At 38.4% G+C, this 13,305-nt stretch overlaps 1 protein-coding gene and 1 long non-coding RNA gene across 11 annotated transcripts in view; one reads left to right on the top strand and one right to left on the bottom strand.

Moving 5' to 3' along the window:
* Positions 1–3,478: 3,478 nt before the first annotated feature.
* LOC135098426 (uncharacterized) overlaps positions 3,479–13,305 on the bottom strand; it is a 43,883-nt gene continuing 34,056 nt past the window's right edge. For all 3 annotated transcript variants that reach the window (XR_010266984.1, XR_010266982.1, XR_010266983.1), the window contains 2 exons: positions 7,209–7,559; positions 3,479–6,487 (listed from right to left, as the gene is read on the bottom strand). This is a non-coding gene — a long non-coding RNA (uncharacterized LOC135098426). The remainder of the gene's footprint in view (positions 6,488–7,208; positions 7,560–13,305) is intronic.
* The window catches only part of LOC135098424 (uncharacterized), a 32,682-nt gene continuing 24,306 nt past the window's right edge, over positions 4,930–13,305 (top strand). For 7 of the 8 annotated variants that reach the window (XM_064000793.1, XM_064000792.1, XM_064000790.1 and 4 more), the window contains exons 1-3: positions 7,313–7,451; positions 8,107–8,354; positions 8,946–9,004. The gene's annotated coding sequence lies outside the window, so the exon portion shown is untranslated. Of the gene's footprint in view, positions 5,068–7,220; positions 7,452–8,106; positions 8,355–8,945; positions 9,005–13,305 lie in introns of those variants that run through there. The other variant, XR_010266980.1, reaches the window with a different exon arrangement.

A 13,305-nucleotide genomic window follows, 5' to 3' on the forward strand; every position in this document is an offset into this window, starting at 1 on the left:
GAGCCTTCTGGTCTGTGTGCATGGTAAGCACTGAACCCATCAGTTTCATGAAGGTGTACATTAGTCGTGTTACTGCCGCAGTGACATGCACACGCGTACCCACACATACACACGCACTTGAACCGTTTAGGGGAATGATACATCAAAGGTAGTATCAATTATGATTTTAGAGAGAGAGAGAGAGAGAGAGAGAGAGAGAGAGAGAGAGAAGACGTTAAGGAAAGTAGTGGATGAAGTGAAGGGAAAGGCTTAAAGCTGACACAGGTCTCCTCATATCGCATCTTGTAAATATCGGGCATCCTTTCTGCTGACCTGTCACACCACCCAGAGGGAGATGAAGCCCTGAAGGAGCAGAACCCTGTCTGTTCCCTTATAGGCAGGACCTTCGTCTCTCGTCTCTGCCTCTCCACGATCCAGAATACGTAAGTGTTATATGTACCCATACCGTAACATGCTGTTTAATAATTATGATATGCTTATTATGATATATTTAAGTAACTGTCGCCTCCCTTTGGCGGGAATGTGAGAGGGCAGGAAGGGCCCGATCCGTCGAGGAGCCCAAAGTTCTCTCCTGTATCTCCGTCTGGGGAGGCGCGAGAATACTACATTATGTGAACCGTGTGACTGATGGGGAATATACTTCCAGGTTTGAATGAATATATTGTAATCGAGTCGACGTATGGATCTAATTTAACATCCTTCTGAGTGCTTCCCCCTCAGGCAGTACTAAGTTAAGTTAGGCCAGGTGTGACTAACACACACAACACTGGGAAATTTAGGTAGAAATTTGATGAGGCAGATCACCAAGTCCTAATTCTTTGTTAAAAGGGGAAAGCTTTGACATGGAGAACGTTCATGTGATAACGGCAGTTTCTTGGAATTGTTGTCATGTAAGAGTTGAGGTCATGGTAATTACAAGTACCATCAGTGTTGGGAGATTCTTACGTTGAGTTTATAATTCTTAAACCAATATCATCATTTGAATGGCTGGCTTCCTCTTCTAAATTATTAAAGTGTATGAAAAAGGTTTATATTATTTTATAAAGTCATAAATATAACACTGAATTAAAAAGAATACAAATAAATTGAGGTCATTAATAAATATATTAATAATAATAATAAGAAGAAGAAGAAGAATATTAATAATAATAATAATAATAATAATAATAATAATAATAATAATAATAATAATAGTAATAATAATAATAATAATAATAATTAATTATAAAATATTATTATTATTATTATTATTATTATTATTATTATTATTATTATTATTATTATTATCATTATTATTATTATTATTATTAATTATTATTATTATAGTAATAATAATAGCAACAATAATAGTAACAATAAAAATAATAATAATAATAATAATAATAATAATAATAATAATAATAATAATAATAATAATAATAATAATAAATTATATATCACATTATTATTTATATTATTATTATCATTATTATTATTATTATTATTATTATTATTATTATTATTATTATTATAATTATTATTATCATTATTATTATTAATATTATTATTATTATTATTATTATAGAAATAATAATAATAATATCAATAATAATAGTAATAATAATAATGATTATATAATAATAATAATAAAAATATGATAGTAATAATATTATAATAGTAATAATATTAGTAGCAATAAAAATAGTAATAATAATAATAATAATAATAATAATATTAATAATAAAAATAATAATACATGATAATAATAATAATAATAATTATTAATAATAACAATAATAATAATAGTAATAATAATAATAATAATAATAATAATAATAATAATAATAATAGTAATAATAGTAATAACAACAACAACAACAACAACAACAACAACAACAACAACAACAATAATAATATATTATTTATTACATTATTATTATTATGATTATTATTATTATTGTAATAATAATAATAATAGTGATACCAATAATAATAATAATAATAATCATAATAATAATAATAATAATAATAACTAATAATAAAAATAATGACAATAATAATGATAAGGTAAGATAAATAAATCAGTGATAAGAGAAGATATGAAAAGGAACAGTAGAGTACAAAATAGAGAGCTTAGGAAGAATTTAAAAAAAAAAAAACAGGGATGGAAAGTGTTCGAGTGGTATTGTTTGTGAGTGAGTGCCTCGCCAGATGAGATGGCCCGTGTATGCACGGAAGGTAATGCACATCTAAAAGGAGTTTCTACATCGGAATAAAAACGGGATAGGAAACCAGAACATGATTTAACTGCTTATTAATAGTGTAAGGGTAAGGACTAAAGGAAATTGTACAGAAAGACAGGAATATTGCAAGAACACTAAGCTTTATGACTGGTTAAAGACAGGGAATTTGTCCAGGAAAGTGTTCACGAAGCTCTTATTACTGATAATGTGTTTTTAGTTAGAAGTCTTGAATTTTATAAAGGTCCTCCCATGTCCGGTGTAGCACTGAAGTGTGGATGCTGCGGTATTTTGTTGTGAGGCTTTCATTAATATATGTTAGGTTTCACCGTTACACAGACATCCATGACTTCTATTTTCTTTGATCTGCTCAGTAGCTTTACAATTATAGGTCTGTTTTTTTTTTTTTTCTGGTTTTAAGCCCGGCCTGCGCGAAATTGTGATCTGTGTTTTTTGTTGATATACAAGTTGTCTATAATGTTGTTTACAGTTAGATCAGCTGTGTTCACCATGGTTTGCTCCTTAGCTAGTGCTGGATCACTAATCTCTTCTCTCCTATTGGTCAAATGTCATCTAATTTGTTCTCAAATTTTAGGGCCCATTCTAGTCAGCCTTTTCACCTGCTAGCTAGCCAATAAAGCCACTGCCGCCATAATCGAGTTCTACAATTACCTTTGGCCGTTGTTTTTCGCACAGGCGAGTACCAAAATTTGGAACTTTGGTGAGGTGTTCTGGGGGAGCAATAGTGGTGCCCAGTCCATAGTAAATTTCCAAATTACTGCATTATATGAACGTTATTTTTTTTTTTTTTAAGTAAGAGAAATGATCACTACATATGTACTAACAATTGTCACTGCAGTCTGCATCAAGATCAAAAGTTTGCGCTGACGACAAACATCATGACTACGCTCATCTCTTGCAAGATTCTCCGCTTTTCTGGCTATTTACTAATTGGCCTTGCTCTGCTTCAATATTATGAGTGCATTTCTCTGCTAACGTGCTTCAGATAACGAAAATGCTCAGTGTTGAGATGACCTGTTGTTGTTGTTGTTGTTGTTGTTGTTGTTGTTGTTGTTGTTGCTGCCTAATCTGACCCAGCTGTCTTGTGCCTGCACTACCAGACGCCAGTAGTCCCAGTGCCCACTTCAGTTGTAGGTTTAGTTCTTTTGTCAAAAATTTATTTAATTTGTTTAATGACGCTGCTCCGGCATACGAACATTACCTAATCAAAAGTTCTCGTGATCATTACCAGGTTGAGGATTACTGAAACAACGAAAAAAACGACTGTGCAGTCGGAAGTGAATGTAAGTAATGCCTGTTACCAAGAGTTTTGATTACGAACGTTACCTAGCGACTGTGAAATCACCCCTAAGACATCCTTGAAAATGTTTTTTCTTTTTCTTTTTTTTTTTTGCTGTTTTTTTACACTCGTTGCCGCCAGATGGCAGCACCGCAAATACCATCCAAACTTTAACAAAACACTACTTCCTTCCTATACTTTCCTAATACGCTGGCGTGTCTTCAAACTTTTTGCATATCATACTCCTTGTGTCACAAGCTCACAAAGAATGTTTTCGAGTCGCCTAATGCGTTGACCTGTGTTGTTATTTCGATCTTGCAGTAGCAGTACTCACATTGAGACGCAACACCCCGTTTCCTGCTGAGACAAGGGACAAACAGGGTGTTGAGTTATTAACGAATGTCACGGGACACAGAACAGACAAACACGGCCTTTCGCTACAATACAGCCAACACTAAACTCTAAAAATACCCAAATTAATTTGGGTCGGTACTTATAAAAGTCATAATGCTATTAGTTCGTCATAAACCTTCAAAATGGCGGATATTTTCATACCTGATTCATAAACGGTCTAGATCTGCCATGAGCGCTTCAAAATTTTTACAAGTTTGCTGTGCCACAATGACCGGGTCAGAGGTGCCACAAGGCTAAAGAATCCCCATTATAAACCATCATGACCGAACAGCAACAAGTTCAGGTACGTCAACCAAGAGAATTTCGTGAAAGATGTTCTCGATGAATTGGCTGATTTTGATTTATAAAGGGGAACACTCGGCAGAAGGCATGAAAAATCTCGAAATTTGGGCTATTTTCAACTGGAGAAATCACAACTTTTAGTTCATACTCTCAGCCACCAGATGTCTCCTTGTAGAAAATAAGATGTGAACAACTTTAAATCTCTCAATTTATGAATACTTTTCTGTATACTTATGGACATTATATTTTTTCCTTTCTTTTTTTTTTTTTTCCTTTGTTGGATATTATGCGTATGGACCTCTTAAGCCAAACGTCTCACCTATATGTCTCTGAATTTTTGTTTTTTTTTTTTAGCGCCTTAGGCATCTGAATGCCCGCCCGGGAAAATAAGCCAGGAAACTTTTTTTTTTTTCAAATTTTATTATACGTCTGGCAGCTGCGCTACGTTACTATTCCTTCTCCCAGCAACTTCCACGGTCCACCCGCGGGCCGCGAGAGTGGTCTGAATAGTAAACACACCAGCACAATCAAAATAGACTTGGATGTGAGAGATGCCACGACTATCAAAGAAACTCTGTATGATGAAAGGAAGGCTGGAAAACCTACAGACAGTGGGAAATGCAGGGAAAAGTTACTACGGTAGCAGTGGAGGAAGAAAATCAGCCAGGTTGATATATGAAGGCAGACCAACCATCACCTGACGCGCCTCCCCCAGCTAAAGATACAAGTGCAGAGGAGAAAGGAGTTCTCTGGTAGTGAAGGTCAAACAGATATTACTGGCAATGGAGTGTACAGTACCATAGAAGAAGAAACAAAAAATATGTTTGCAGGTCTTGTGTGCAAGATGTCAAGGTGAAGTAGAGGGCACATTTTCACATTTTGGTGTGATAGGCACTGTCCAGCAGGTATGTAAAAATTTAAACGCGAGAATTTATGGCAGTAATACTAATAAAACACCCGTGATACACAATAGTGAAAAATTCTTGCCCTAACACTTCCAAGTGGTGTACAGTTGCATGACAAGCTGGAAGGACAGTGACAATGCAATCTCATAGTTCAATGAAATTTCATGTTTCATTCAATAAGAATCACAAAAAAAAAAAAAAAAAACTTTTACCGGAAGTCTGATAGATTAACAACTGAAAGTCTATTGAAAAGTGCCTCCATGGTACGATGATGGACTTATGCCTCAAGGTTAAAAGTTTTGGGAAACCAATTCTTGACTTTGCAGTTGCCCATTTTCAATAAAGGGTATGTGGCAGGTAACATATATAATGAGCATGGCCTCCCAATTGATGCCTGAATGTTAAATACTCTCAAGAGGTTGGGATAGAATAAGGGAGTGGGAAAATTGTGTTCAACCATTCAAGAAGAGGGAAAATCACTGCTGGTAGAAATTACTTGGCTGGAGGGTTATTAATTGAAGATTGACTGGTATTAAGTGATTGTTCTAGGAACAGTCTAGCAATAAGAATAAACTAATTTTTTTTATTAATTTATGTAGCTTGATCATGATGAAAAACAGTGCTAGGGAGTGTTTGCAGTTCTGTAAAATTCTGATTAAGTTACTATAGAGATTTGAATAATACTGCTACTTTTTTCAAAGCTATCTTTCTCAAAATGCAAGTAAGAAGGGATGAAATGATGCACTCAGATGTAATACAGATATTAAAATGTGATAAGCTTTCTTTTTCAATAATGCTGCACATTTTTATCATCTCTTCTTATTTCCTTCATAAAGTAAGCAAGTAATGATGTGATATAATCCAGCCTACCGAATTACCAAAGACACTTGTTCCAGCATAACAATAAGAAAGTTAATGATTTTATGAAGAGCTACTTAGCATGGGAAGGATTAACTGTGGTACTCAGCACTAGAATTTTTATCAGAGGAAAGAACACAGGAAAAATACAAACCTCTGAAAAAATGCAGAGGAAAAGAATGAATGAGAACACAAAAATAAACTCACATTATCACCAAGTATAAATAAAAGAAAGGATAACAAACCTTGGAAAACAAAGGCAGAAAACAAGCCTTAAAAATAAAAAAAATAATAATAATACAGATAAACAATTAATAAAGGTAAGATGAGTCAGCAGTCACGTAAACACAGAGTTCCTTCCCAGTTCCCATTCCCGTACTGCAAGAGCTGGATCGACAGGCGCTCAGTCAGGCATTCCTTGGGTATGGCACTCTGAAGGAGGCAGTCTTGGGGTGCAGTTGCTGCACATCCACTGCAGCCACAGTGATACAGAGGCGAGGTGCTGCATGCTGTGAGATCTTGTGTCAATAATCAGGACGGGGCATGAAATAACTGGTCTAGGCTTGATAAATTTAGGTTTAAAAACAAGATAGGAAGAAATGGTTCTCAAACATAGTGGTAGATGAATGAAAGGACTTGGTAATCAGGTTGTTAATGGTGGGTCAGTAGGGAGCTTTAAAAGAAGATTAGACGTTTTGTTAGGAGTGAGGTAGAAATACGTAGGTATGTTTTATACAGGGACTGCAACGTGTAGGCCTGATGGCTTTGTGCAACTTACTTTAACATTTTTGTTTTTATCACATCTTAACCTGTTTGCTGATATTGTCATCATTTGTAAAGATTCAGAATGTGCTAGAAAATTGTTTGCATTGACTCACAGAAAAGAGGGAGAGAGAGAGAGAATAGGAGGTTAATATTGTCCTTTCTAGGCTACAACATTATTTAAGACAAAATTATATGCAAAATTTTGAATGTGATTATGACAAAAATATGCAGCAGTATGACAGTTAAGATACAGCAGAATTCTTTTGCTGAAAACTCTATCTAATATCTATTTATTTGGCAATCCCACACTGGCATCCCAGACAAGGCACCACACACACACACACACACACACACACACACACACACACACACACACACACACACATCATTCATACTCTCAGTACTAAAAGAGCTAGAAAAGTAGTTGCTGTATGACAGTGAATCAATTGAAAATGTCAAACTTACTTTACTCCACAGTGTGTGGTGTCCTGTGTGGCATAGAACAACACGGGGTCAGTGATTAATATCACGTTTGGGGCAGCAGAACGTCAGACTGGTGTGGCCACAGGGGAGCTGTGGCTGTGTGGAACATCAAGCCATTAACTGCAGCGACTTTGATGCCAACTAGCTGGGGCACTCCATCTTCCATGCTGAATCTGGCCTTCCACTTTTCCAAGCAGGCACTCTCTGCTGCTGACACTTTCAATGGTGGGTGCTTGTGTGCCTAAGTGCCAAGTGTCTGGCTGGGGCTCCTTCCTTTGGTGCCTGTGCTGTGTTGGCTCTGTGATGCCAGAGTGCTTGGTAATGTGTGTGGTTCTGTAAAGTTGGGAATGAAAAATATAAATTGTGATGAAAAACCAGTGTTAGGGAGTGGTTTCTGTTCTGTAAAGTTAGGAATGAAAAAATGTATTTGTGATGAAAAACAGTGGTAGGGAGTGTTTTGCAGTTCTGTAAAGCTGGAAAGGAGAAATCTAAATTGGAGGGGAAAATAGCATGTTATTTTGTATTTGTAAGAGATAACTGTTATTAATCTAACCTTTATAATTGTTAGGACTGAGACATGATAAAAGATGTAAATTTTTACTGTTATTAGAGAAAACATTACTTCAGACTAACTCTTGTATAGTTATTATGGAAAGATTATCATTTTTTTTTTGTGAGGCGGGTAACCAAGTTAGCCTTGGCTCACTCTAGGAACACAAACACAGAGCATTTCATTGTCAAAGCTGTAGCATTTTTGGCATTTTTGTGATTTGGTAATCATTTCATCTTATTTTTCATGTTTGTCATCAACTTCCATATCTTTTTAACAATTTGTTTATTGTTTACTTCTTGTTTATTCCTTGTGCCACCACCACCACAGGAAAAATCCTTGTTAATGACCTGTCCTGCACGGAGGAGGTCACCCCCTTGGCCATGGGGAAGTGTTGGGGAAGGGGGAGACGGTGGGGTGAGAACACTGGCATGGGTGGAGCTGGGAGGGGTCAGAGAAGATGGGACACCCACCACCCCCACCCCCATGCTCCTCACAGCTGCCACCACCACCACCACTGATCAAGTTCTGGTGTGGTCACTGAGCCTCACCAAGCAGCAGCTGACCCTCAAGACTGGGTGAGTCAAGCTCAGACAAGGTCAGGTCAAGTTTGCATAACTCAAAATTAGTTTTTGCTCAGTTGGAAATTACAATTAATGAAAATAAAGACTTTTCAGCTTCAAGAAATTCTTTTAACATTGCTTCCCCCATACTGTCCCAAGAGTTATTTTTGAATAGTCATAGGATTTGAAGTAGAGTCCTTGAGTAATTTTATCAGACTACTGCCTCCTTCGTTCCTCTTTTCCCTACTCCATTCCTATTCCTTTGTTTATTTTATTTTATCTGCCTTGTGCCTCACATCTTCCTGTTGGGCACAGCAGAAGACCCTCTATGTCTCCCTGTCCAAACATTCTCTTGCTTGGTCAAGTGGCCTGCCTCTATCAGCACCTCTCACGCATGCACTCCACCCCACACATGAACCCTCCAGGCAGCCTTTCTCTCCTGTGAGCACCTTCAGTTTCACTCCCATATGGTACTTTCACAAACAATCTTCATTGCATTTTTTAACAGTATGTTGAAATAAAAGATCATTTACAAAATTGGTGTGTTTTGTCACATGCAAACAGAGTAACTGATTGATTGACTGACTGACTGATAATTCCCTGCAGGTACATGGTGAGGACACAGGATGTCACCAGAGGCATGAGAACCCAAGTGGGGAAGGATGGTAAGCATTGCAGCTGCCTCCTATGGCCACAATGACCCCTCTCTGTTTCTGATGGGAGGGGAGGGAGGCAGCCTCTTCCTTTGCTCTGCTAACTCTGAGGTGTGTGTGTGTGTGTGTGTGTGTGTGTGTGTGTGTGTGTATATTTAGTTGTAAATTACAGGGCCTGAGCTACACTGATGTGGTTCCATCTCCATATCTATACATGTCTGATTTTTCCTTTAGTTAGTGCACACTTGTTGCCAAAAGTATATTTTCCTTTAGTCCATTCTAAACTTCAATGTGTCTTTGTGGAAAACTATTCTTCTTTATATTGCTTAAACATCTTCCTTTCCTCAACTTGTGTAGGTGTCCCTCTCTACTTTCATAACTGCTTGCCTCTTTTTATTGTATTTACCTAATTGTGACATACAGGAAAAGAGGAGTGCTCATGCAGTCTCATCTCCACATTTATTTTTATCTAACTTTGTCATAAATTAATTTATCATATTTACATCACTAACTTCTTTGTCTAAATCATTCCAGACCTTTAAGTTCTACATATGTGGGAAATTATTTTTTTTTAACACCTCTTCTACGAGCATTTTTTCAATTTTTTCCTGTGTCCCCTTGAGACTCTTGTATCCCACATCACCAAGTCTTCCTTATCCAATTTTTTTCCATTCCAGTCATCACTCTGTACAATGTGATTAAATCACCTCTCTTTTCTCTGCTGTAATATTATAAGACCTAATTTTGCCAGTCTTTTTACGTACAATGGTTCCCTCAAACTTGAAGGTAGCTTTGTTGCTGCTCTTTATATCCCTTCCAATTTTCTTATAGATATCTCAGCGTTGGGTGACAATACCACAGCTGCATACTCCAATTTTGGGCATATCATGGTCATAACAATTTTTTTTATTATTTCTTCATCCAGATTTGTAAATGCTGCCCTTGTGTTTCTCAGTAGGTTATATGTTTCACCTGTAATCTTGTTTGTGTGTTTCTCTGGTGACAACTTACCAGTAATTATTACTCCAAGGTCTTTTCTTCTGTTCTTTTGCTGATTCTCTTATTCCCTAATGAATAATCTCCTGTCTGTCTCTAGCCACTCTTGCCAAATTCTATTGCAGTGCATCTGTTTGCATTGAATTCCATCTGCCATTTTTGGCTCCACTCCCAGATCTTGTTTAGGTCTCATTGGAGTGCTGTGCAATCTTCCTCTTTTTCTATTTTTCTCAATAACATGGTATCATCTGCAAACACCAGCCTCAGAGTCCCCATCTGGGTAGGGGACCATAAATGTCCCCAGATCGAACTGCCTTTCTGTCGACCACCCTAAGTGTCTTGACACCCTCCTCAACTTTTTCTTCATTAACTTCTGCAACATTCATGGTCTAAGATCTGATTTTTAATCTGTAGAACACCACCTCTCCTCTTCTAAACCTCATCTTCTCTTCCTCACTGAAACTCAGGTGTCTGAGGCAACTGACACTAGCCCCTTTTCTGTTCCCTCCTACTTTCTCTATCCTCATTTTTAATCCAAAGCTGGATGCTGTGTTTATGTGTGCAATGACTTAACCTGCTCTCGTGCCCACACTCTTGAATCTTCTGAGTTTTCCACCATCTGGCTACGACTACAGAGTCACTCTCATGCTAAATTTATCTGTGCTGTATACATCTCACCTAACTCCTCTGACTATAAGAAATTCTTTGACTACTTAACTTCCAAAGTGGAGCACATTCTGACCCTCTTCCCTTTGGCAGAGATCTCCATTCTTGGAGACTTCAATGTTCACCACCAGCTTTGGCTTTCCTCTCCCTTCACTGACCATCCTGGTGAACTAGCCTACAACTTTGTTATCCTCCATGACATAGAGCAATTGGTGCAACACCCTACTTGTATTCCTGACCGTCTTGGAGACACGCCCAACATTCTTGACCTTTTCCTGACCTCTAATCCTTCTGCTTATGCTGTCACCCTTCTCCGTTGGGCTCCTCCAATTACAATCTCGTATCTTTATCTTGTCCTATCGCTCCAATCCCTCCTCAGGATCCCCCTAAGCGAAGGTGCCTCTGACGTTTTGCCTCTGCTAGTTGGGGGGGACCTGAGGAGGTATTTTGCTGATTTTCCTTGGAATGACTACTGCTTCCATGCCAGAGACCCGTCTTTGTGTGCTGAGCGCATAACAGAGGTGATAGTGACTGGCATGGAGGCGTACATTCCTCGCTCTTTTTCTTGTCCTAAACTTTCTAAACCTTGGTTTAACACAGCTTGTTCTCATGCTATACATGATAGAGAGGTGGCCCACAAAAGGTACTTAAGCCTTCCATCACCAGAATCTCATGCACTTTATATTTCTGCCTGGAACCATGCCAAGTCTGTTCTCCAACTACAGTAAAATCCCTCTTATCCAGCATCAACGGGACCGCTGACATGCCGGATACTTGAATAGAAGTGAAATTATGTCCACAATCACCACCCTACACTCACACATCTTACCATAACAAAGATCAGCTGATCGCCGTGCCACGCATCGCCACCCGTGCTGCCACCTCACACTCACCAACACACAGTTGTAGCATTGGGCCTGTAATTGTGACTCCTTCTGATCTTTTCAAGCTGAACCACTCGTATAACACTTTGTCCATCATTTCACCACGATGATACTACAGTGTGTGACAATTTTCCGCTGCCTTTGGGGTGTCGGTGGCTTTCATGTAATCCCACAGCTTTTTCATTTGGGATTTAATGTCATAAATAGTTGATGAGCCCACACCATATTCCGCCATTAGTTGCTGTTTGCTTTCAACTCTCTCTAATCGTTGACAAATGTCTACCTTCTGCTTAAGTGTAAGCACAACACGCTTCCTCTTTTCTACAACTTTAGGCATGATGAAGGTGTCAGGCGATAAACAGTGCACATGCGGGACTGAGTCACTGAGTAAACACAGTGCAGTGGGTCGCGGGTGACGCGAAGCAGTGCGCTCTGGTGGCAAGGGTACAAAGTATGCCTCACGCGGGAATTTTAATCGATTCTATGAATACACATTGATTTTTTATTGATTTTAAGGCTCGGGGAAAAAATGTGCCGGATACTTGAAGCTGCCGGATACTCGAATGCCGGATGAGAGGGATTTTACTGTAGCCAAAAACTCCTTCATTAACAGAAAATGCCAAAATCTTTCAAGATCTAACTCCCCTCGTGATTTCTGGCATCTAGCCAATAATATCTCCAAAAACTTTGCTTCTTCTTTCCCTCCTCTATTTCAACCAGATGGCACCACTGCTATCACATCTATTTCTAAAGCTGAACTCTTTGCTCAAATCTTTGCTAAAAACTCTACCTTGGACGATTCTGGGCTTGTTCCTCCCTCTCCTCCCTCTGACTACTTCATGCCACGTAGTAAAATTCTTCGCAATGATGTTTTCCATGCCTTCGCTGGCCTAAACCCTTGGAAGGCTTGTGGACCTGATGGGGTCCCTCCTATTGTTCTCCGAAACTGTGCCTCCGTGCTTGCACCTTGCCTAGTCAAACTCTTTCAGCTCTGTCTGTCAACATCTACCTTTCCTTCTTGCTGGAAGTTTGCCTACATTCAACCTATTCCTAAAAAGGGTGACCATTCTAATCCCTCAAACTACCGTCCTATTGCTTTAATTTCCTGCCTATCTAAAGTTTTTGAATCTATTCTCAACAGGAAGATTCTTAAACATCTATCTCTTCACAACCTTCTATCTGATCGCCAGTATCGGTTCCGTCAAGGCCGCTCTACTGGTGATCTTCTGGCTTTCCTTACAGAGTCTTGGTCATCCTCTTTTAGAGATATTGGTGAAACTTTTGCTGTTGCCTTGGACATATCAAAAGCTTTTGATAGAGTCTGGCACAAAGCTTTGATTTCCCAACTACCCTCCTACGGTTTCTATCCTTCTCTCTGTAACTTCATCTCAAGTTTCCTTTCTGACCGTTCTATTGCTGCTGTGGTAGACAGTCACTGTTCTCCTAAATCTATTAACAGTGGTGTTCCTCAGGGTTCTGTCCTGTCACCCACTCTCTTATTATTCATTAATGATCTTCTAAACCAAACTTCTTGTCCTATCCACTCCTACGCTGATGATACCACCCTGCACTTTTCCACGTCTTTTCATGGACGTCCAACCCTTCAGGAGGTAAACATATCACGCAGGGAAGCCACAGAATGCTTGACTTCTGATCTTTCTAAAATTTCTGATTGGGGCAGAGCAAACTTGGTATTGTTCAATGCCTCAAAAACTCAGTTCCTCCATCTATCAACTCAACACAACCTTACAGACAACTATCCCCTCT

The sequence above is a fragment of the Scylla paramamosain genome, unplaced genomic scaffold (assembly GCF_035594125.1).
Source record: "Scylla paramamosain isolate STU-SP2022 unplaced genomic scaffold, ASM3559412v1 Contig61, whole genome shotgun sequence".
NCBI lineage: Eukaryota > Metazoa > Arthropoda > Malacostraca > Decapoda > Portunidae > Scylla > Scylla paramamosain.